The sequence below is a fragment of the Athene cunicularia genome, assembly GCF_003259725.1.
Source record: "Athene cunicularia isolate RWA chromosome Z unlocalized genomic scaffold, athCun1 chrZ_part2, whole genome shotgun sequence".
NCBI lineage: Eukaryota > Metazoa > Chordata > Aves > Strigiformes > Strigidae > Athene > Athene cunicularia.
Genome location: NW_020799143.1, coordinates 6128412 through 6152814, shown reverse-complemented (window position 1 = coordinate 6152814; position 24403 = coordinate 6128412). Strand labels below are relative to the sequence as shown.

The 24403-nt window shown below is 42.1% G+C and overlaps 1 protein-coding gene across 5 annotated transcripts in view; it reads right to left on the bottom strand.

The window, feature by feature from the left end:
• MEGF10 (multiple EGF like domains 10) overlaps window positions 1-18428 on the bottom strand; it is a 97823-nt gene extending 79395 nt beyond the window's left edge. For all 5 annotated transcript variants that reach the window (XR_003400147.1, XM_026866306.1, XM_026866309.1 and 2 more), the window contains exon 1: window positions 18362-18428. The gene's annotated coding sequence lies outside the window, so the exon portion shown is untranslated. The remainder of the gene's footprint in view (window positions 1-18361) is intronic.
• Window positions 18429-24403: the final 5975 nt, after the last annotated feature.

The following is a 24403-nucleotide window of genomic DNA, read 5'->3' as shown; positions in this document are numbered from 1 at the left end:
TCACCATGTCATGGTCCCCACAATCAGAGATTACAAGGGCCCTTCCTGATGCAGCTTCATCAATTCTGACCCCTTTAACCCATGCTTCTTCACTTTTAAACCTCACTGCTCATCCAAATGTGTGCTAACGGACTGATACTGCCTTAGCCATGTACTCACTGACAACCTGACCCTGCTGGATAAATTTGCTAAATATATGACTAGCCATAAACTGTACTAATCCAATCACTGAACACTCCCTCAAAACAGTATTAATTTCCTTATTTCATACCCTAGCATACAAAAGTAACAGCCCCTTCAGTTTTCTTCTTCCAACATTTATTCTTCTGCAAGCTTTTCACTCCCGAGGTACCTCTGGGTATGTCACCCATTTACGCCCATCCAGACAAGCTCAGGCCTACAAGCCACATCCCAGGATTCCCTACTCAAACACTAGGAGGTATTGCATGAAAAAAAGCGTATCCCTAAGTCACTGAAAAACAGTTATACCATAGACAAATTCGAGTTAGTATCTAAGATTCAAAGTGAAAAAAAATGCACATTTGAGAGTCCAAAGGCACTTAAGATGAACTAAGCACATAAAATGGAAAAACAATTAATTTGGACTGGTACCTGAAAAATAACCAAATAACCAAACCAATTCTCTATGGGGAAAGACATACTGCTACTTTTTAAAGTGCCATGTTATTAAGAAAAATAAATTATTAATTATTTGCCATTTTTCTTCTGTTAATATATTAAATATTTTTTTCTCTCTCTCTTTAATTACCAGAGGTTTCTAGGAAAAGGAGGTTTATGTAATCACAATGTGTTCTGGCCTCATGACCAATAACTTCCAAATCCATTGGTCATTTAAACTGGAGTTAACAGAGTGAAGAAGTCTTGAATTGCCAAGTTCCAGAGAATCCACTGATAACCCACGAATCTGGAAGAGAAGAGGCTTTATCTGCCCATAAACCATGGAAATACCTGTTTTGAATGCTATGGCATCATGATCATTAACTAATGTTATCATCTCACAGGCCGCATATCTGCACAGTTCCTTCTAAATATAAATGCAGTAATACATGATCTGATCTTAAATAACTGAGAGCACCTGTTAAACTGCATTTTGCGTAGGCACCTTCTACTTAAATACAATAACTTTCAGGTGGAAACCTGGAGAAATTGGGAGCTGCACACTGCACGTTGTTTTACAAGTGTCAAACACAATTAAAAGGAAACCCCCATTTCCAGAATGAAATAAGGTAACTGCAAACACTGGAGGAAACAGAAACCTTTAACTGTCAGCAAACATCTAGCCTTATACCAGCAATACCACCCAGTGCCCAGATGCCTGGCCCCTCCACAGAACTGCATGCCCAGCATCACGCTGCAGTACAGACTGAAAAGCACAGTGCTCTTCTATCACCACCACAAACCGGGTCTTCGAGGACTCCGTAATTCCCTGTAAGTCACTCAGCAGTATCTTTTACAAGATTTTTTCGTACTGTAAAAGACCAGATAAGAGTTTCCCTGGGATCTTCTGGACTCCTGAAAAGCAAGACACTTTTTGGCCCATCAACTTCACTTACTGACATGCAACACTCTCACCATACAGGGAGTTTGCATACTTGCTAAGCTGGCAGGTATGATACATCCACTTGTCAGTTCTCTTCCTCCTCAAATCAGTATTAAAAGGAGAGGGAAACAAAGTTCAGTGGAAGTCAAGTTTGCATAAGGCAAGGAGGCAGGGTAAAGGCAAATGCCAGCGCACCAGATCCTTTGCAGATGGACTTATTATTCTTCAGGGGCAGGCTGCCAAACATCACAAGCATGGGTCACTTCACTGTAGCTGTCATTGTCCACTAAATCAGAGCACTGTTCTTTTCTTTCTTTTTTTTTTTTTTTTTTTCAAGTATAGGTCTTGAACATGCAAACCTGTGATTGTTAAGGTTACCCACAGCATGTGTTACTATATGTTCAAGTTATTCATACAGGAAGTTGACAGGACGAACTGTTAACAAAAATCTTTTGGCTAAATGGGCTGTCCGGTTATTTTCCACTCAGATGCAAAGTCACCTAATAAAGACAGTTAAAGCTGTCTAGAATCCAAACCAAACTATCTGACAAGCACACTCATCAAGAAGATGAAACCCTGATACACTACTTTTCCACCAGACACTTGAAGTGAACCATATAAAACTATGTCAGGTAAGTATACTTACCTATTTCTGGTCTGGGTATTAGTGGGCAATAGTTTATTGCTTTAACTTCAGGCTCTCATACCAAAATAAAAAAGGGAAAATTCTTCAAGATGCTGATTGCTCCTTTGTCTGAAGCCAAATAATGAAAAAAGAATAAGCTGTAGACAGAGAAGCTGTAAGTGAATTGAGGAAGGACAAACAAAATGAAATTGTTTCTAAGAAGAATTTATAATAAACCAATTTTGTAAACACAAAACCACCGAAAATTTCCACAGGGTGTGTCTGTACTGTTGATGGTAGCATTGTCTCAGAGTCATATTTTTTGTGTAATGGAAATGTGCAGCTTGTCACCAGGGGACAACCTGGGACCATGAGCAGTTCCCCCTTCCATGCATAGGGAAGGGCATGCAGAAGCCTGGTTTTAGAAAGGCCACCCCCAACCACCATCCCTTTCTCTTAAGCATGTGTAGATCTGAGGTCGCTGTTTTCCAGCTGACTGCCCATTTGCAGGAGAGCAATAGCAGCTGTTTGTTGGCTGCACCCTCCAGCCAGACCTTCAGGGTCTTTCTCCTCCCCTTTCAGCCCCTCACCACAGCTGCGGATTGCCCCTGGGCTGGCCAGCTGCCCCCAAGGAAGCCACAAGTCACATTTTGGAAGAAAACAGTGGTGGGATGCAGAGACGTGGCAGCCAGGGGCTGGCTGGTGATGTCACCCAGCTGGGACATGCTGTAGCAGAACAGGGACCAGCAGCTTTCAGTCTGTACACGGATGGCAATTACCAGCCCTAGGCACCTTTCTCAGGGTGGCTGTTGACAGCTAACGGTCAGTTAACAGCAACCAAAGCAAAACCACATATTTTAAGAGAGGCTATACAGTATAGGGCTTGATACAAAAATCATATCCACACAGACTTCCTTTCCTCCCTCTTCCTCTTTTCTTTTTTTAATCAAATAATGTATTCCTTACTGGACCATCAGGCTGTATATTACTTCCAGGACTGTTTTTATAGCATGAGTAAAAACGGCTGGATGCATGTGTTTAAGGTAAGTTACGTCCCAAGTTAGATGTTAGTGCAATGTATGAAAACTGTTTATTACATGATATGAAATCTGTATCGAATTTCTAGCATAGTCCCTTAAGCAGACAGCATCACCAAACCTCTGATATTTCTTTTTTTTCTAAGGGGAATCATAAGAAAGGATATTATATTCATAGTTGCAACTGTGAAAACTCTGTGGTTGCTGACAAGTTGCCTGGGACAATCCTGTGGTTGCTTAAATACACCACTGTCCTGGTCTTACTGCTACGGAAATTCTCATTCATGGTTTTACCCTCTCTTGACTGTAGCTTTTGTGACCCCTCTTGTCCTTTTATCTCAACTAGGAGCCTTCCAGACACTGTGTCACTTCCAGTTTATTGCCAGCACATAAAAGAGTACAATCACAAGACTCAGATAATTCCTTTAGCTTCCTATGCAATTTAGGATACATTTCATGCCTGCCTTCCTTTAAAACTCTTCTGTTTTCCTGTTTTAGTCATCTTCAAAGACCACCTCTGTTTCTCTCCTTCCTCCATTACATGCATATTCTCTTTTTCCACATACATTTCCATCAAACATTAGATTCTTCCCTTTCCCAGACACAACCTCCATTATCATTGGCAAAATTCTTCAGTCTGTAGCTCCCCACACTTGTCACATCTTTTCACTGGACCCTTTCATTACAAAAATAAGACATATGAACACCTTCATTTATCTGTATCTTCTACTTGCTAACAAGTTGTTATCATTTGTGAACAAATTAGTTGGTAGCACTGCTTCAATATATTTATCTTTGTAAATCATCCAAGGAAATGACATTTTGCATATAACACTCTACAGAAAATAAAGTCATTCCAGTTAGCTCCTGTTTTCATGATTTAGACTGAACATTTCACTTCTATAAATCCTTATCACAGTACTTTGTTACAGATTTCAATTTTGAAATTATCTGCTTTTTTGGAAAAATAGTTGATTTACTCTGATGCTATCTCATTTTAACAACTTCTGAACATTTCAATGCATTACTTAACAGCTTTTCTTTCCCACCTACAATAATCTAGTTCAAAGTGCAATGATTCATTGCACAAGCCTCCCACATCCTCTGCAAAGTAAATCCAAAACTTTCTGGTAGGAATAAGGAACCCAGAAGTGTTTGCTTTGACCATTCATTCTCTTCTCCCATCTTTTATTTTGGCATTTGCAAAGGTTAGAATGGACATAGCACTCCTGTATTCTTTCCTCAAACAGGAAAATGGAAGATTGTAATGCAAAACCAAAAGAAATTGGATAATTCTAGTTTTCTAAGAAAAACACAGTTAAAGGGACAAATCCTATTCCCACTGAAGTCAAAGGGAATTTTGCTCTGAACAGCTTTCAGTAAGACTGCAATATAACCTGAAGCAACCTTATAAACTGAGCAACATGTATGACTGGTTTTCACAGTAAACTGGCTCAACAACATTGGGAGATGCTCTCAGTGTATCATTTGGAGTTGCTACTAGCTGGAATAAATGGAAGGAGCTCTACAGATCAGCATGTGGAAGACCAGACCCATCCTGTCAACTACTCATTTCATTTCTCACCCATCTCCCTGTCTCTTTCCACCACTACTGCTGAAGGCCCTAACAAGATGCCATCAAGTAATCATGCTGTGTCCATTTATACTGGTGGAAGTTGTGTATCACTGCTACTGTCCCAGCAGAACTGAGGCAAGACTGAAGTTTTATTCTAACTGTACACCCTTCATAATATTTGTAAGCATATGCAGTTATGGAGAAAATGCTTGTATCTACAAGCCTTCTCCCAAGTGTTTACTTGCTAGCCTGTTCAATTTGCACTGCTCCTTGACATTACAGGTTGACAGCCTTCTCATTATCTCCTATGTGCCCTGTAAGATCTACAGACATAATATCAACAACAGGCCAAGGAGTAGCTGAACATTCAGGACATCAAAACTCAACATTATATTATTTTTTAAAAAATACTACAGACTTAAAACTGTTGTTTGTAGTTGTATAATTTTAGTGCTCAGTCTCCCCCATTTCTGAGCAGAGGAAAAGAAAAAATATTCCTGGGGAGAAATTCAGCTTACCAGGTGCCAATGTTGTCTACAAGTTTTCCCTCTTTCATGTGATTGTGTGTGTGTATGTGCACCGGTGCACCCACACACTGGTGCATATACATAAATATACATACATGCAGGTAAATGTACACAGACACAGACAGATTCAGTATACTCCTAAATAGTTGAAGCTTTAAGCCAAGATACTGTGTTTTAGTGAATAAATAATACCTCTAAGAAATAAAACTGTTAACAACACTCATGATGGGCAGTAAAAAAACATGTTCTTTCCAATGATGACAAAGTAAACAACTTTGTACTTTATCCATAAAAAACACTGATACTGAGTAATTTAATATCAAAGCTACCAGTTCTGATTTATATCCACTTCAGTTTTCTCTTACCATATTTTTTAAGACATCTCAAATCATTCAATTCTTAAATTAATTCCTTTAAATGATGAATCAGACTCTCCTTTAAAAAGAGTGCCTGGTGCACCACTAAAAGAAAATAATGTAGGCAAATGCCTTAGAATGTCTAACAATCAATAGGAGACATTTTTGGTTGCAATTTATATCTTTTTCAATATAATTTCTCTTATTAAAATATGTACATTTACTTTGGTTACAAGTTATCTGAAACCTTCCTGAAGGTCTGCTGCTAATTCCAGCTTGAAGGCAGTGTAATTTGAACTCAGAAGAATCAGGACCACGTTTTTATTAACTTGAGCATAAGGCCCTAAATCCCTCAAAATATTATCCTGCAGGACTTATGTTGCCTTCTTTAAACCTGTACCTCTGTGCAGTATGGGTTGTAAAAGGACATCAGTAGCACAAGGACATATCTATCATTATAAAAATGGTCTATTCACAGTATTATCTGACAAAGCACCTTTAGTAACAAGGCACCCTATTCAGAGATCTAATTTTTGCAGACATTTGTATGCCAAATTAAAAAAATCTCTATGATGGTGGGTTTAATGAGGTACTTTGTTATTCTCTGTAATAAAAATTAAAAGAGAGAGACAGAATTCTTCAGCTTAATTACCACATCTGTTATTAGGCACTTTACTGTGATTGACTGGAGTGTATGTGTCAGAGACTGTGCCAGAAAACAGGCCAACTTTGTAAGTAGACTTACAACTTACAGCCCAACTGGCATTAGCAGCATCTCTGTTACAACTTCTGCTGCCGCTCAGTTAAAACTACAGGAATGTTGGCCTTGGTTCAGTCATTCATTAAAAATAAAAACAAGTATTGCGAACTGCGCATGGATTTTTTTTTAAAGGGAAATTAAAAGCATTCACTGTTTTCAGAACGAAATGCAGTGGTCATCTGACTGTGTGAATGTGTTATCTCTCTTTAACGGATGAGAGACATAAGCAATCCAGAGTTTGGAAACCTTGGGATGAAATTTCATGTTCGGTAGTACATCCGCTGCTTTATTATGCTAGCAGACAAGCAACCAGCTGAGAAGACAGTGAAAAACAACACAGCATTTGCAGAGGGACTGGACGATCATGGTGAGGGAGCTGCTGGGAAGTTTGAAAACAGAATGGATGCTCTCCTCTGATCGACATGGAAATTTGGGATGAAACCTGAACTCACTCATGAAACTGTTCTCCCTGAAATCCAGAGCAGTCATGCTGCCAGCATTTGCCAGGTCACCTCACTAGCCACAGCAGGGACACTCCAGGCAGCTCAGCAGGGCGCTTCATGCAGAGACAGCAAACCCAGCTGCAGCTCCGTGGCAGGAGACAGTGCAGATGAGTGGGGGAAAGCAAAGCCAACAGAAGAGGAAAATATCAGAGAAGCCACCCTGAGGGATCGCATGATGCCAGGAGGAAGCACATCCCTCCTCCTGCCCATAGCTGTATTCTGGGTGGTGCTTACAACTGACTTTTGATGCCTGAACACTCAAGATTCACTGTCACGACACCTAGTGAAAACTCCATGCTTGGGCTGGCCAACAACTGCTATTGCATGGTTTTTACTACCAGCTAACCTTCTTTTGGCTCTAAAACCCAAACTCTTAGCATCTACCAGTTCCAACACAGCAAAACAACTCTGAGTTTACATGCACTTACTCCCTCGACTGTTTCTTTCCAATTTCACACAGGCTTTCTACTAAGAGCACAGAAATGTATGTACCTATTGTCAGCAAAGAAGACAGACAGGCCAGCTGCCATATTGCTTAAAATTACTTCTCTTCATCCATTCTGTCCAGTAAGGAGCAAAGGATTATTTGGCCTTCCCTATTGATTTTCTGCACTGCTCTAGAGAGTGCAAAGAAAGGTAGCCATGTGTAGAACAGCAACAAAAATTGCACCAATATCCATTACATCCACTCCTAAAGGCAGAAAGATGCCCTTGTGTTGAAAGCTAAAGCACACTAAAGTCTACCGTGGGTTGGGGCAAGCAACGGGTGCTTCGTCTGACCCAACCTATCAGCTGCCCAGTGAACTAATCCATGAATAAATCTTTCCTCTCTCTGGAGGGCAAACTGTGACATTAATTCCCTTCCTCCAGGAGAGCAAGTGACCATTTTCTGGAGAGTCTTCCCCAACGGGTGAGATGAGCCAGGGCAGATGGTCTCTGTCACTGTCTAAAGGTCTTTGTTGTGTTCTCAGGACTCCAAGGCTGCTGCACACTACAAGGGGTTCCAGAAAGTTTCGACATGGCTCTCTATCCCATCTTGCCTCTTGTGTGCCTTCTGCAAATAACTGATTCCTGCAATCTCTTGAATTTAGCAAAAGGTAGGATTCACTTACTTAAGCACACTTCTTTTTAAATATATGTTATGCAATAATCTCACATAGAGTATTTTTATCGACGTAACTCCCTATAAGATCTACAACACTTTTTCTAACACTATAAGCCTTTTTGTCCTTAAGGCTACTCTTAATAACGCCACTGTACATGGAAAGTATTTAGGCTCCTTTCTAAATGTTTTATCTCATTTCATAAAACAAATCAACAACAGCGCTGAAAACAGAATTTAAGTCTGCTAGTTTCCATTTTCATCCTTCTCTTAGGACCCATGCCTCCAGTTTGGTATTTTGACACAGTGGCTATAACATGAACATCATGCTTACAGTCCTTACTGTGGCTGTAGTGTCAGAAGCATGAATCACATGAAGCACTTTGTGTCTTAGACATTTACAAAGAAATCACCACACACAATATCATGACTGGGAGAAGTTTTAACAGATTTGGATCACCTCTGAAGAGGCCAGTAATACCCTCTAATTTGGATGCTTTTTCATTTCTTTGTTTTTCCCTCTGGTAGTCTTCTCGTAAACTGTAATGAAGAAAACCACATGTTTATGTCTAAGAGAAGACCTCAGTGTACTAAAACTTTGGTATTTCCCTGTAGAGGTAATTTGTGGAAGTATAGTGTGAGAGACTCCCACAGGAGAAGAGGAGGAAGATTAAAGTACATCCTAGGATGCAGCCTCCAGAGATGCTTCTACATGACATCAGCCATTTTTGCAGTGACTGCAATGGCTTTCTACTTAATTCCAAAAACTTCCTACTGAAGACCATGATGCAGCAACCTCAAACTTTGCTAGATGAGAATAAGCATTTCCTCTTTGCATTCCAGCACTACTTTAGCAAACCAACATCTATTTTCTGAAGTTGATCCACTGGCAAAATAAAAACACTTGTTAAAGGGTGTGGTACACACAAAAAGGTTGACAGCCTGCAAAGACACAAAAAAATTCTTCTGTATTTTATCGGTGCAGACCAAAACCCCAAATCACTGCCTCCTCTGAGGTTCACTTACCATGATCGCATATCTTGGCTGTTGTTACTTGTACATAATGCAAATTGGCATGAACTAGTGTTCAGCAAGAAAGAATGGAGCATATCTTAAAAGTGCATTAAAGCTGCAGAGCAACAATATTGTTCCAGAGATGAGATTAAGTCTCCCAGCTGTCTGAAATGGGTTATGGAGATAGAATAAAACTACTGACAACAGTGGGGATACTTAAAGCAAGGAAACATTTCCCTTGCTATGTTTTTGTTTCATTTTTCAACAACTACTCACCCAATCTTCTTACTCAGTAATTAAAAATGCACTTTTTTGTGGGTTCAGGTTTAAACAACTCTGAATAGTGAAACTCGTATCTATTCAGTACCAGCTTCTGTCTTAAATTGATGAAGTCCTGTGGCATACCTGCATAGAAATATTTGCAACATGTAGTGCCTTTAATCCAAAACAACCCTAAAGCATGAAGAGCACTATCCTTGCCATGCATTCTCAGCAGAGTCCATTACAGAGCTGGAATTTAGCTTTTTTTCTAAAAGAAAATTTAATAATCTCTTAAAAGAGGCCAGTTGTTCTGGCTTTGGTGGAGGTAGCTTTGGCATATCTGGACAACACGGATGTGTGTGTTCACAGATCCTATAATGCATTATCCAGGTGATACACAAGGGATCCATGTTCACACACCTCACCTCAGTTACACTGAAAGTCCATTCATTTCACTTGAGTTATTCCTGGTTTACTCGATGCAATTAAGAAAATTGGGCCCTCAGCTTCAGTTCTCATGTCTCTTCATGAAACTAGCTAGAATGAATTTATAAAAAAACATAAAGCACATTCTTTGCACACAGCTAAAATCTTTGTGATATCTTCCCTCCAATTTAAAATACACATTTCAATCTCACTGGTAGGTACCCTTCAGAAACAGTTGTTATTTACCAATATCAGTCTGCGGAAAAAAAAAAGAAAAAAAAAAAAAAAAAAAAAAAAAAGATTAAAAGATCAAGTTACTCTTCACTTCCAAACAAGCCTGGACACAGCTGTACATCAGCTTCCGAGCAACTGCTTCACAAAAACACAACAGGGCTTCTGTCTTCCCACAGGGTTTACTCAGGTCATCCGCATGTGGCATGGATTAAAGCAGCACTAAAGCTCCATTACACAGCAGGCGGAGCCACGACCTAAGCGCACAAGCCGGCGGTGCTGCTGGTGCCACTGGTAAATGCCCCAGCCGCGTCAGGTGCTCTGCCCCAAGACGACTCCCCCAGTGCCAGCAGGAGTCCATGTATAGTTCTCATACGATCCGCAGCCGGGACAGAAAATAAGGACCCAAACGATTTTTCTGATTTTACATTTTCACTGTCTAAGCAGAAGGAAGTTGGAGGGAAATAGATAAGTGTGTTAAGCGGAGATTTTGTAGGCCAAAAGAGGATAGTGAAGAGGCAGCCTAAGATTTTGGTGGTGATAGAGCAGTGGGGTCAGGCAGCCTGTGCAAATTGTAAATTTTCTCTAGAAACACCATCATCAAAACTGAAAACAAGAGGAAGGCACAGTCCCCATGTTAACCACCTGAGTACATGGGGCAGAGGCTTCCCATACACAGATGCCTCCTCAACCAGATGGAGTTGAGCCAGAGCTTGTCCCTCAGCGCCCAGGTGGGCTACAGATGGAGTGCCCAAGCCCACAAGAAGCCTATACCCTGGCCAGGGTTTAAGACCACAACCCCTGCACAGGAAGGGCTGTTTCACTTGGTAGACCACCAGCCTTCCGGCACCTCAGCACACAAGCGAAACAGTCAGCAGGGCTGGGGAGGTGGGGTTTTTGCTCCTGGACTTACAGTTCCTCTTTTCATAAACATGACATCAAGGAATTGCAGAGTGTTAAGTAATTTTTCTTTCCTATGGCTCATGCCAGGAAGACAATATCAGAGCAAAGCAGTGGCAGCAACCATCCAGCCACAGGTGCCCATATTTTTGTCATGGCAGTAAAAAGTCAATGTCTTACTGGCATTCTTATGCATAAAAAGCAATCATGTGGTTAATCAGAACCTAGAAAGACAGACAGACAAGATAGATAGATAGATAGACAGATTAGATACATTCGATAGAGAGAGAGATAGAATAGTACACTGCAGCCAGTGAAACACTACTCAGCTGCAATATATCAGCAACTCCCACCAAAGGGCAAAGCAACACTACTTTGCAGGAATAATTGCACCAGGCATTGTATTCTGTCTCTCTTCCATGCTCTCCAACCAACATACAGCCAACGTGGACAGGTATTTATTACTTCTCAACCACTTCACCTTTCATACAATCACAGAATCATTCAGGTTGGAAAAGACTCTTGAGATCATCGAGTCCAACCATCAGCCCTACTCTACAAGTTCTCCCTACACCATATCGATATCCCAACATCTCATCTAAATGACCCTTAAACACATCCAGGGATGGGGACTCCACCCCCTCCCTGGGCAGCCTGTTCCACTGTCTGACCACTCCTTCTGTGAAAAATTTTTTCATGTCCAGTCTGAACCTCCCCTGTTGCAGTTCAAAGCCATTCCCTCTTGTTCTGTCACTAAGCACCTGTGAGAAGAGACCAGCACCAACCTCTCTACAGTGTCCTTTCAGGTAGCTTTAGGGAGTGATGAGGTCTCCCCTCAGCCTTCTCCTCCTCAAACTAAACAGTCCCAGCTCCTTCTATCGCTCCTCACAGGATTTATTCTCCAGGCCCTTCACCAGCTTCATTGCCCTCCTCTGCACTCGCTCCAGCACCTCGATATCTCTCTTGTATTGAGGTGCCCAAAACTGGACACAACACTCCAGGTGTGGCCTCACCGGTGCAGAGCACAGGGGGACTGTCACCTCCCCACTTCTCCTGGTCACACTGTTTCTGACACAAGCCAGGATGCCGTTGGCTTTCTTGGCCACCCGGGCACACTGCTGGCTTGTGTTCAGCTGCTTGTCAATGAGAACCCCCAGATCCTTCTCTCCCAGACAGCTCCAGCCACACCTGCCCAAGCCTGTAGCCATGCAGGGGGCTGTTGTGGCCCAAGTGCAGGACCTGGCACTTGGCCTTGTTGAAGCTCATCCCGTTGACATTGGCCCACTGATCCAATCTATCCAAGTCTCTCTGCAGAGCCTCCCTATCCTCATGCAGACCGACACTCCCGCTTAACTTGGTGTCATCTGTGAACTTACTGATGATACACTCTATGTCCTTATCAAGATCATCAATACAGATGTTGAACAGAAATGGTCCCAACACCGAGCCCTGACGTCACCACCTGTGACCGGCCACCAGCTGGATTTAGCTCCACTGACCCCCACTCTCTGGGACCAGCCAGCCAGCCAGTGCTTGACCCAGCAGACCATTCGCTCATCCAGGCCATGAGCAGCCAGTTTTTCTATGGGAATTCTGTGGGGAACTGTGTCAAATGCTTTTTGAAAATCCAGGTAGACAATATCCACAGCTTTTCCCTCATCCAATAGTCGGGTCATCTTGTCATAGAAGGAGATCGGGTTTGTCAGGCAGGACCTGCCTTTCATAAACCCATGCTGACTGGGCCTGATCCCCTGGTTGTCCATTATATGACTTGTAATGGCACTCGAGATGACCTGCTCCATGACCTTCTCTGGCACCGAGGTCAGACTGACAGGTCTATACTTTCCTAGACCCTCCTTTCTGCCTCTCTTGTAGATGGATGTCACATTTGCCACCCTCCAGTCCAATGGGGCCTCCCCAGTTAGCCATGACTTCAGGTAAATCATGCACAGCGGCCTGGTGAGCACATCTGCCAACTCTTTCAGCACCCTTGGGTGTAACCCATCCGGTCCCACAGACTTGTGTGCATCCATCCAAGTGGTGCAGCAGGTCTCTGACCACCTCCTCTTCAACTGTGCTGACCTCAGTCTGCTTCCTCTCCCCATGTCCCAGCTCATGAGGCTGGGTGTCCAGGGAACAGCCAGTTCCACTGCTAAAGACTGAGACAAAGTAGGCGCTGAGCACCTCAGCCTTTTCCTCATCCTTAATTTCCATGTTCCCCTCTGCATCTAGTAAAGGAGGGAGATTTTCCCTAATCCTATTTGCTGCTAATGAATTTATAGACAGATTTTTTGTCATCCTTAACAGCTGTAGCCAAGTTGAGCTCTAGCTGCGCTTTGATTCTCCTAACGTTCTCCCTGCATAACTTCACTACATCTTTATAGTCTTCATGAGAGACCTGCCCCCTCTTCCAAAGGTCATAGATTCTCCTTTTGTTCTTGAGATCCAGCCAAAGGTCCCTGTTTAGCCAGGCCAGTCTCCTTCCCTGCCTACTTGTTTCCCAGCACATGGGAACAGCCTGCTCCTGTGCCCTAAGACTTCTCTCCTGAAATATGTCCAGCCTTCCTGGACTCCCATTTCCTTCAATGCAGCCTCCCAAGGGATTCTGTCAATCAGCCTTTTGAAGAGGTCAAAGTTTGCCCTCTGGATGTCTAAGGTGGCAATTTTACTAACCCCTCTGTTTCTCCAAGGATGGAAAACTCAATCATTTCATGATAGCTGCACCCTAGATGGCCTTCAACATTTACTTTCCCCACAAGCTCTTCCCTGTTCACAAGAAGCAGGTTCAGGAGGCACCTTCCCTGGTCGGCTCACTCACCAGCTGTGTGAGGAAGTTATCCTCCACACATTCCAGGAACATCCTAGATTGTTCCCTCTCTGCTGTGCTGTCTGTGATCCCAGCAGATATCTGGGAGGTTAAAGTCCCCCACAAGAACAACGGCAAGTGACAATGAGATTTCTCCTGACTGTTTATATAAGGCTTCATCCACCTCACTGTTTTGGTTGGGGGGGTCTATAGCAGACTCGCACAGCAAGATCTGCTTTATTGACCCTTAACCTAAACCAAACACTCTCAACCCTGTTATCACTATACTTGATTTCTGACCTTTCTTTGCTGCTTCAAGGAATGTGGCCTTTGTCCGGAAGAAGGGACTGTGAAGTAGCAGCAGGGGACACGCAGTTTCTGATGGAAGAACTGCCCAGGGTTTGTGGATATTCAGGTGCTCACTCCCAAAGCATGTGAGAACTCACAAAGGATGTGAATAACGGCTCTGGAATTAGCATCACAAAATTAGGGGCAAATAGGATAATGGCACAAATGGGCAAATGGGACTCCCACTGAGGAGCTCATAAAAACTGTTTAGACTTGAGTCTGTTTATTCCTATTACAATTACTTAGATTTTCTATGAAAGTGAACACCACTCTAGAGAGGATCTAAACTAAGACTTGCTGAACTCAACTGATGTATCTCCTTCCCACCCTTCAAAAAAATCTCCTTGAGATGTTTAGGTTCCTGAAAGTCTCCTAGGAGCATTGTAAAAAACAAAATTTCACAAGTTGCAAAGCTCCCATATTTTGATGTCACTGAATATAGAGTAATTTGGATGCTACCATTGCATCAGAAAATACCAAATGGATGGGAGCACCTGACAATACAAACAGGACCATGAGAGCTTACATCATGAGAGACAGTGACACCTATAGCAAACTATATCTAGCTGGCAAGAATCATATGGTACCATCTCTAGATTAAGCCCTACCCATCACTTTTAAATTACATACTCAAATGTCTTTGTCTTTTGTGGTCCCAAAACCAAACATTATACAGGTGAATGTGATTTTAAGAGTAAAACACACCAAAAACATTAGTTCATTTGTACATTAGTACTTGGAAATAATTATTTCCTGCACCGGCTTAAACCACCACACACATGAGAGATGGGATTTCAGATTTGGAGAGGGTGTTTGCTTTGCTGTCCTCAGGAGACAGACAGCGTGCTGTTTCACATGACACCTACTTTTAGGATATTCATAGTGACGTTATAATTTAAGAGATTCTTATGCACAAAAAAAGTAATTATATGGATAATTAAAATCCATTGCTCTCATAAGGCTGTGCAGTGGCCTACGTCCTTTAATGGCAGTACATACAGAGATCACAAGTATAATTTCCACAGTGTTTGCAAGAGAGAAGGAAATTCTACCTTCTATGAAGTCTGGCACCCTTCCAACACAGTTTAAAAAAGAAGTTATTAAGTACTGATCCTTTTCTTGAGGACTATTTGAAAAAAACTGTCTGTCCAACCCAGCTTTACCCTCAGCAAGCATTTATTCACTGGACTTTCTCAAGCAGATCCTTGAATTTCTTAGACCAACAGCTGAGTCTCCCCTCTGACACCAGCTGGGCTGTATCCTCAGTATGTCCTTTCACTAAAAAGATTAAGGTAAACACTGGAGGAAGAAGCTGGTCGTTAGTCTAACTATGCCAGCCTCACTCCCCAAACAAAATACCTCCTGTTTTTTTTTCCCAGGAGCAGTGGCACTCTTCAACCACACTCAGGTTAAAGAAAGAAGCAACAACCACCAAAAAACCATGCAAGTGTCAGGCCAAAATTGGCTGGGATTTTTACTGGCATGTAAAATTCAGACAAAATCACTAAACTCTCAAGTTTTGATCCTCAACCACAAGCAACTTGGCATAAAAAGGAATTTGTGAGCAAAAGTGCCAAGTTCATACAGAATCTGCAACAACTCCTTATGGAGTGTGGCAGGTGAGTGTGGGGAAGGGCTGGCTGCTGGGGGCAGCCCTCAAGCACATGCTGGACGGAGCAGGACTGAGCACAGCCCTTCATCGATGCAGGCAGGAGCAATAAAATCATCAGCTCTTCAGGCACTTGTGTATTTAAATAGAGCTACACATATACCATACTTCTTGATTTATCATTTGTAGCTCAAACACAAAATACAGCCTGACCTTCTTCAGATTAATTTTTGATGACACAAAACTCTTAATATAGGCATAAGTAATTTTGGTGATCATCTCTCCCAAAAGTATAGACAAAAAAAACCCTCCAAAGGAAAGCCTAATGATGGGGAACTGAATAAATAAAAAGGCAAATTATTTAATACTTCTCTGTCACCAGTTGCAAAAATGCTTTCTGTTTTCTTTGCAGTTCAACAGCTTCTCTAAAGTAAAATATTCACTAGGCAAGTGTAAGCAAAGTAGGAAAAATGTGTCAGTTTAAACAAAGCACAACTGCAGAATATGAAATAATTTTATATTTTGAATTTCTGTATTCAGAGAGTGTAACAGTCAGAGCAAAATCAAAAAACATATTTAAACCTTACATGAAATTAAGGAAATTGAACTCATTATACCAATATACCAACAAACAGGCAAAGTGCTCTGGAAATTACATGTTTCCCTTAGGGTATGTGTTTAGGAGTAAATACTGTTCAAAAACAAACACAAGTTTAATAAGATCCTCAATCAGAGTAAGAAAAAAGAAGGAGGAAGGGAAAGAAAAAGAAAGAAAAAAAAAGAGAAATGGAAAAAAATAGATGAAAAAAGGAAAAATAAAAGAAAAAGAAAAAAGGAAAAAAGAGAAAAAAAGAATGTACAGCAGTAACTAGGGAATGAGTCCAAAGTGCCTTTGCTGAGTAAGACCACCAGCGGCCATCATTGGGTGCCACCTCTTGTGCACTGAAGAAGACAATCCAGCCCTCAGGGCTGCAAAGGCGAAACAGTTGTTTTTAAACAAATACATTTCTAATCGAAGAGCTTTCCACTCCAGATGCTGTATCCTATTTTTTAAATAGATTTACAATGACTGACACAAGTATGCTGCCTTTGGGGCCAAGACTGCTGCAGCTCACAAGCTGTCAGGGACATTTCTTTATGCATCAAGTGCTCTTGATTCTTGCCAGTGGTCTTGAACCCTCTGAAGAGGGTTTATAAGTCACCAAACAAATGCTTCCCACAAACACACATTATTTGCACCTAAGTTCCAGCGATCATAACATGTGTGTGTTAACACACCAGTCTGCTCCGAAATTTTGTAAACACTTTAGAAGAAACTATAACTCAGTTATACATGCTCAAAAGCACGATGTAGGAAGCAATCTTGGAGCACAGAACAAAAGAACTGGAAGATCCACTTGGCCTACTGACACACTCTGTCTTACTTCCACCATGTCTGTCCTCACTGCTACATTAAATATTTTCTGCCAATTCCTGACAGCAACTTCCAAAACAACATAAACAAATCAGTTATGTCAATTTGTACTTACAACTTAAACAGACCGTGGCATGCGCACACACACACACGCGTGCGCACGCGCGCGCGCGCACATGCACACACACACATCTTTTTTTTCTTTAACATGCAACTGCTTCCACCGTATTCACGTTCTCAGGGTGACCAAGCATAGTCCAACTATTGGCTTTGGGAGGATCTGATGCCATTGAGGCGTGCATAATGGCCTCTTTGTCTGGCTGTCACATGAACAGCATTGTGTTACAATCACTGTCACTCCTGGCTTAGACTGCAAGGCATGCTTTCACACAAAACATTCGCTCTGGGAGCTCTCTTTGACAGAGCCCTGTGATCGAAACTCTTTCGCTCCTCTTTAATTAATCAGTTCAGCAATTCCAAAACTTTGTCAGGATTCAAAGGCTCTCACCCAAATCAACTGATTCTGAAACTTCTCTATGGGTCATATGAAGAAAAGGGCAAGTAACATAAAATAGCCATCATCTAAATCACTATGCGTGAATCAACACCAAACTGAAGTGTTGAGCAACACGGTTAATAAAAAATAGACTACCGTAGTACAAAAGGTCTACATGAAGGCAACAACAGTGAAAACATAGAAACAAATTTGATTTAATTCACCTTTGCAGAATGTGAGGTCAGAAGGATACCAGTAGTGGGATCCCCCCAAAACCCAGCTTAGGAGAACACAAGCACAGCATCACAGCCAGAAATTCCTCCTCTTGGTTCTACCAGCCTGCAACCTCACTGTTCCCACCTGTATCCACAGTGGAAGGCAGATGCACCCTGTAGCCCTGATCTTTAGATATTAATTAGGACGGTCAAAACGAGACTGCAGCGTACAGCTTCCTCCGCACATGCTGGCTCCCAATGGGAAGGCCCAATGCACAGGCAAAGCCGGAGCGGGGGAGCTCTTGGGCAGCTCCCGCATTCTAGGCTGGCACCGCTGCTGAGCTGTGGCGTGACTGCAGAGTACAGGCAGTGCGCAGCACTGCCACCTCCACTGTGAGCCCCGGATGAGCATCTCATCATCACTCTTCCCAAACCCTTTGACAGAAGAGTATTTTGTTCCAGCTGACAGTTGGGGACAGGAAAAATCCCAAGTGAAAGTTATCTCCACTTTTTAACATTTTTCTCCTGTGCTTCAGAAAAATGTCTGCAAGATAAAATCAAAACATTTCCACAAGACAACAATGAGTAACTTACCAGGTGATAATGTTATTACTTGCTGTGTAAATCCTTTAAATTCACCAAAGGCCCCAAAAGAGTCCTGAAAAGTAGATAAACAAGATTTCTGTATAAGGAGAAACTTCAAAAGATACTGTGAACGTCTGAACTCACTGAGACCCTGCACAGATGTCTTTGTTTTCATTAATGAAAAATATTATCACAGGGCTAAGACCAAAATATGTTAAGAACGACGTCCTTCTGCCCTTACTGTCTCCCTGAATCATTCTGTGCTGAATGCATTTGTCTCATACAGTTACTTACAGAACACAATGCTACTCACTTTGAAGAGGGCTTACAGGATTTACCCCTGAAGGAGATAAGCGTGATGCAGCACAAACTCATTGCATAGTGTTTGCAATATACAGACTTTACAAAGCAATGGCTTCTTTCCAAAACAAATGAGGGTGTGCAACTATCAGCTTGCTTATTGTTTACTGTCCAATTCATTCTTCTGCTGTAATGTATCTTCTGCTGAACTCTGGTTTGGTATTCCTCCCTGCTGCTGCTCACAGATATGTCAGTTACCCTAAACACACATTATCGCTCTCTTGATCATTTTTTCTTTCTTGAGGAGCCTTGACCAGCCCTCCCTTTTCTCTACATCATCCACCATTGCTTCAAGCAGTCTCTCCCAGAGCAGCACTGCCCATGGGACACACCACTGGGCTGGGTCAGGGTCCCCCTGTCTCATGCCTGGACAACTTCACCCACGCTGCAAAGCACTGCTGGTCTTCTCTCGTCCAGACTGACAAATCCACCATCTGCATTGCCCTAAGGTCATGGCTTGTTCAAGCCTCCCCTTGCCTTTCATGGGTCTCTTTCCATGCCCAACATTCCTCATACTCAACAAGATGTTGACCCTTTCTTTGGCAGGGCTACAGTACCACCATTGATAATACATTGTCTCCTAATTGAAGACACTCACCAGAAAGAAACTTAACCATTAATCCCTTTAAACATTTTAATTTCCATGATTTCTGATTAATAATGACTGTGGCTCGACAGTTGTTTTCATTATTTCATTGTCCTTACTTCCTACTTACTTTTGTCTTAAATTTTAGACTATAAAAGGCAAAAAATATTTTTGTGCTGTTGTACAGCTCCTGTGACTGTAATGGTGGGACTCTAGAGCTGTACAACCTACAGCTGTAAGAGCTAGAGTTTCTAATTTAAATATAAGATATATTGTTATGAAGCCTTTATATGCAAGTGTCTTTGCAAGAGTTAACTGGCATCTCTGTGTGTTCAACAAAAATAATTTGGTAGGCTTAGAAGAGTGTTCTTTTACAGCAGCAGAAAAGAAGATTAACCTCGATGACTGTGTTCAGTTTTGGGCCCCTCGCTACAAAAAGGACATTGAATGACTCTAGCGTGTCCAGAGAAGGGCAACGGAGCTGGTGCAGGGTCTGGAGCACAGGTCGTACGGGGAGCGGCTGAGGGAACTGGGGGTGTTTAGTCTGGAGAAGAGGAGGCTGAGGGGAGACCTCATCGCCCTCTACAGCTCCCTGAAAGGAGGGTGCAGAGAGCTGGGTTTGAGCCTCTTTAGCCTAGTAGAAAGTGACAGGACGAGAGGGAATGGCCTCAAGTTGCGCCAGGGAAAGTTCACACTAGGTATTAGGAAGCATTTCTTTACAGGACGGGTTGTTAGGCATTGGAATGGGCTGCCCAGGGAGGTGGTGGAGTCCCCATCCCTGGAGGCGTTTAAGAGTCGGGCTGAAAAGCGCTGAGGGATAAGATGTAGGTGGGAACTGTCAGTGTTGAGTTAATGGTTGGACTGGATGATCTTCAAGGTCTTTTCCAACCTAGACAATACTGTGATTCTGTGATTCTTTCCTGAAGTCACACAGTAAGTCAGTGTCAAAGTTAAAATTATGCTTTCTGCTTTCCAATCTATATTCTTTCATTGTCTTGCTCATCAAAAGGGCTCAGAATTAGCTGACTATGGGCTAATTTCTCTGACAATCAGATACAAAATGCAGATAAAACACGAAGAGCTGGATGTCTACATTTTAATATCAACCTAATGTGTACATCCAAAGGCATGAACCACAAATCCTTACACAAGCAAAACATCAATTAAAGACCGGACAGTTTGAATGGGTTAATTAACAAGAATGCTGACACAATCAATAGAGCTATTCTAGCAAAGCAAATCCCTCCCCAGAATAGTCCTCCTATTTTTCTGACAGATGGCTTTACATGATACATATGCTTTTCGTAAGAAAAACATTTGGAATATCAAGACACAGATTCTTCTCATAGATGAAAAAATAAAGCAGTTATATCTAAGTTCATATGCTGATTCTAGCATATGTTTCAAATCTTCAAAGGGAAGTATGAGTATCAATTACTGGGAAACCCATCCCTTAATATTAAAAATCAGGGTCAAATTCCATTGCCAACACTGAGCTGGTAACATTACTATGTAGTGAAATCTGGTGCCACTGGCATCATTCATCAAGGAAGGCACTGCTTAGTGCAAATAAGGATGTTAAGTTCCACTACACCATTCTACCTCACATCTAAAAAAAATCTTATAGTGGGTTTTCACTGCTCTATGCTGTGTTCCATTTAAAACATGAATATACTGGATCACATGCATGTTATGGTATTTTGTATGGAAGAATCAACATATCTTTGAGTAAAACTGTAGCACATATGCAAACAATCTGTTTATTTTTTTCCTTCCCCAAAAGCCACTTACTTCCCTTAATGAGAAGAACTGAAAATGCCTAGACAAGAAAAAGCTGTGGGGAGACACGGTGCAAACTCCTGCCAAGTAATCTCAATATAAATTCAAGGGATCTTCACCAGCTGCAGTCAAAAGCCCACTCCAAACTCTGTCAGATGTTAATCAAACTTAAATATGTTAATGTACGATGTGCATAGATGAGTAACTGCTTTTGTCAAACGGCATTTGCTTCCCTAGGTGTATGCCCCCATAGAGCAGAATACATGCTTTCATGGAAAACCTCGTTCTGAGTCACCAAAGGACTGTTTACTTGGTCAAACTCTTCTGTTCAGCTGCAGAGCAGGAACAGCCCATTTAACACTGTAACTGCTGGAAAATGTCCTCCCAGTGCCCACCCTGTGAGAACACAAACCCACACCTCTGGTCACATTAAGAATGTTGGCATATTTCAGCTAGAGCAGCTAAATGGTAAAATTTACGGTATACAAAGGGCTAAAACGTCATGCTACTGAGGCAAAGGCAGTGCAGTTTCTGCCTACTGGGACTGCCGAGGGGGAGTTTAAACTGGCATGCACAGCCATGCCCCTGGAGAACCGTGCAGACTTTAGACAATTTCACCCCATGATACTCAAAACAGGGGTACGCTGGTAAGTGATTTCCCAGGAAATTAAATAGGTACAACCATTTTACTTCATGCAGGTCACTAAGCAGCCAGCAGTTGGGAATCTTCTGGCAAGACACAGATTGTAATCAGTGAGCAAGGCACAGAAAATCATTGCCAATCCTGTGAGCTGCTCATCTACTAGCAGAGACTTGCAAACACTCCAGACTTACAGCTGTACCTCCTAAGAAGCCAAATGCAAAGCCATGCCATCTCCACAGCATATTAACAATCAATACTAACATGATGCAAGCAATACACCTCTTGTGGGAATGATAACACATTTAAATCTGATTGTATGACAAGACCACATGGTGATTACAGTTGTCTGTGTATATAGCAAAAAATGTAATAGATAAGGCTCCATGTTCTGATGCTGTGCGGGTGCATGACTTTCAGGAGAAAACAAGTAGAAAGTTGGGCCTAAATTACATTGTTTGTCCAGTTTATTAAAAATCTGGAATACGCCTGCCCAGCTGGCCTTTCTGACATAAGACAGAAAATCTGCAAGGGCCACTGAGCAGCAACCGATACAGATAATTTGGCCACCCAGGCTGTTATTTTCCTAAATTCTATCTCCAGCCCAGACAGTTGCATGCCCCTCTGCACTTCAAGAAGAGCGCACATACCCAATTACGTATGCTTTCCTCCCGTTATTGTGTTATTGGACACAAATGCCATTTAGGGGTGTTGACAGTGAAACCGAAGCCTGAAGTCAGCTTTCAGTTTCAGTCTCACATCAGACATGCTGCTCGGTCAAAGCATCTTAGACTTTTAAGCATAGGTCTGTAGCTTATCTGCTGGGAAACAAATGTGACTCTCCAGACTTGGCTTTTTTTTTGTTCTTCCAAGTTGCTGGATAAAAACATTTTTCCTAAATAGAGTCATTATGTTAAACTGCTTTCCAAACTACTCCTGCCAAAGCTCAGTTACAAACCTGAGAAAGTATGCCATGAAACATCTTCAGTACTGGTGGCATGTTCCAAACTGAGGTTTTAACTCGCTCTGTAACCAGAAGTTGGCACTAGAGAAAAACTTCAGAGCTGCACACGATTCTGGGAAATAACACGTCTGCTTTCACTACATTTAAGTACTCAATGACTGGCAGCTACATTTAAGTAATATGTAAGATTACCAAAAAGCCTCGTTCTAGGAAAAGCAGCTGCTTATTTTTCCTAATTGACTTGTGCCTACATTTCCAGATCTAGCCTACTTCTTGGCTGAAACACAAAGCAGGAAATATTTACACTACTATGCCTGTCGCCAAAAGAAAATCTGTACAGGATACCACACGACCGAGAATTTCTCTAGGCAGCTTAAATTATTAAACAGATGTGCAGGTCATGCTTATTTACATATACACACAGACATCCCTCTATCTCGCTCCGTTCTCTGTTTCGGACTGGCAAAAGCCTTCCGTGCAAACGAACGGTAACCTTCCGAAAAAGATCTTTCTCGCAAATCCTCTGCTCTACGGAGAGCCTGAACTGACTCGTCCCGGCTCCCGACTGCTTAGGGCGGAGAGGGAGGCGGTGCGAGGTGGGGGGAGCGAGGTGAGCCTGCCTGGAGCCCCAAAGCCGCCCCACCAGCCCGGTCACCCCCCAGCGCCAACGCGGAAAGAAACTCGCGCGGGCGCCCGGCTGCTCCGCGGAGGCGGCGGTACCGACGAGCGGGGCAGGCGCCCCGCCGCTACGCCGAGGACACCTCTGCCGAGGGCAACCCCGCTCCGCCCCACGAGCGGTGCTCCTGCTCTGATCCAGCCAGCTGAAGATAACCAGTGTCGGTTGAATGCTTGTTCCTTAAATTTGGTTAACTTGATGATCTTTCACGGGAGCATGTATCTGTTTGCTCCTTCTCAATGTGTTTGCCTTGAGGCTTATTAGTGGTTTAAAACATTACAATTTCTACAAAGTGGTAAATTTGTATTTTAGTTAGACATCACCGTTCCTACAGTTTTGGTGTCAGAAATGCCTCCTTATTCTCAGACCCCCAACTAACATATTGAATGAACTTACACCAATTATGTGTTGCTCCTTTTTGACATCTTTTACAACTTGAACTTTCTTTTAATCATTTGTTCATCTGTAGTGTATGCATATAAATGTGAAATAGTATGAAAACATATTTTTCATCCTCTTTCACACTGAGAACCACATTTTTCTGTGAATTGTCTTCAAGGGAAGTTGTGGAATAATAGGAAACTGTTATAAGAACATGGCCCTAAGTGTTCATTTGAAGATAACTTCCTATGTAGTACACTTGTCATGGAAATACACATACTAGATAGAAAATTAACAACCTTAGCAATAAATGATGAGTAGAGAGGATGTTCTACCTATTAACTGGTAGAACAATCTCCTTTAATAAAAGGAGTTCGTTCTTTTTTTATTTTTCTTTTTTTTTGGGGGGTGGCGGTGGGTGGTACCTCTTCAAACTGAGAATTATTTTAGAGATGCACAAGAGAAAAAAATCAAGGCATGAGCCAAAACTATTTGCTTTAGAAGCCAGTTTTCACAACTCTTCTCAGTCTAAGAGTCCTCACAGTTTCCTGGCTATTTGGAACATTATTCTCAATGATAGCAAATGGAGAACAACAGCATATCTTCATTTCCACCATCCTAAACTAATCTCCTTAATCAGACAAAGTTTAAAACACTGTTCAGTG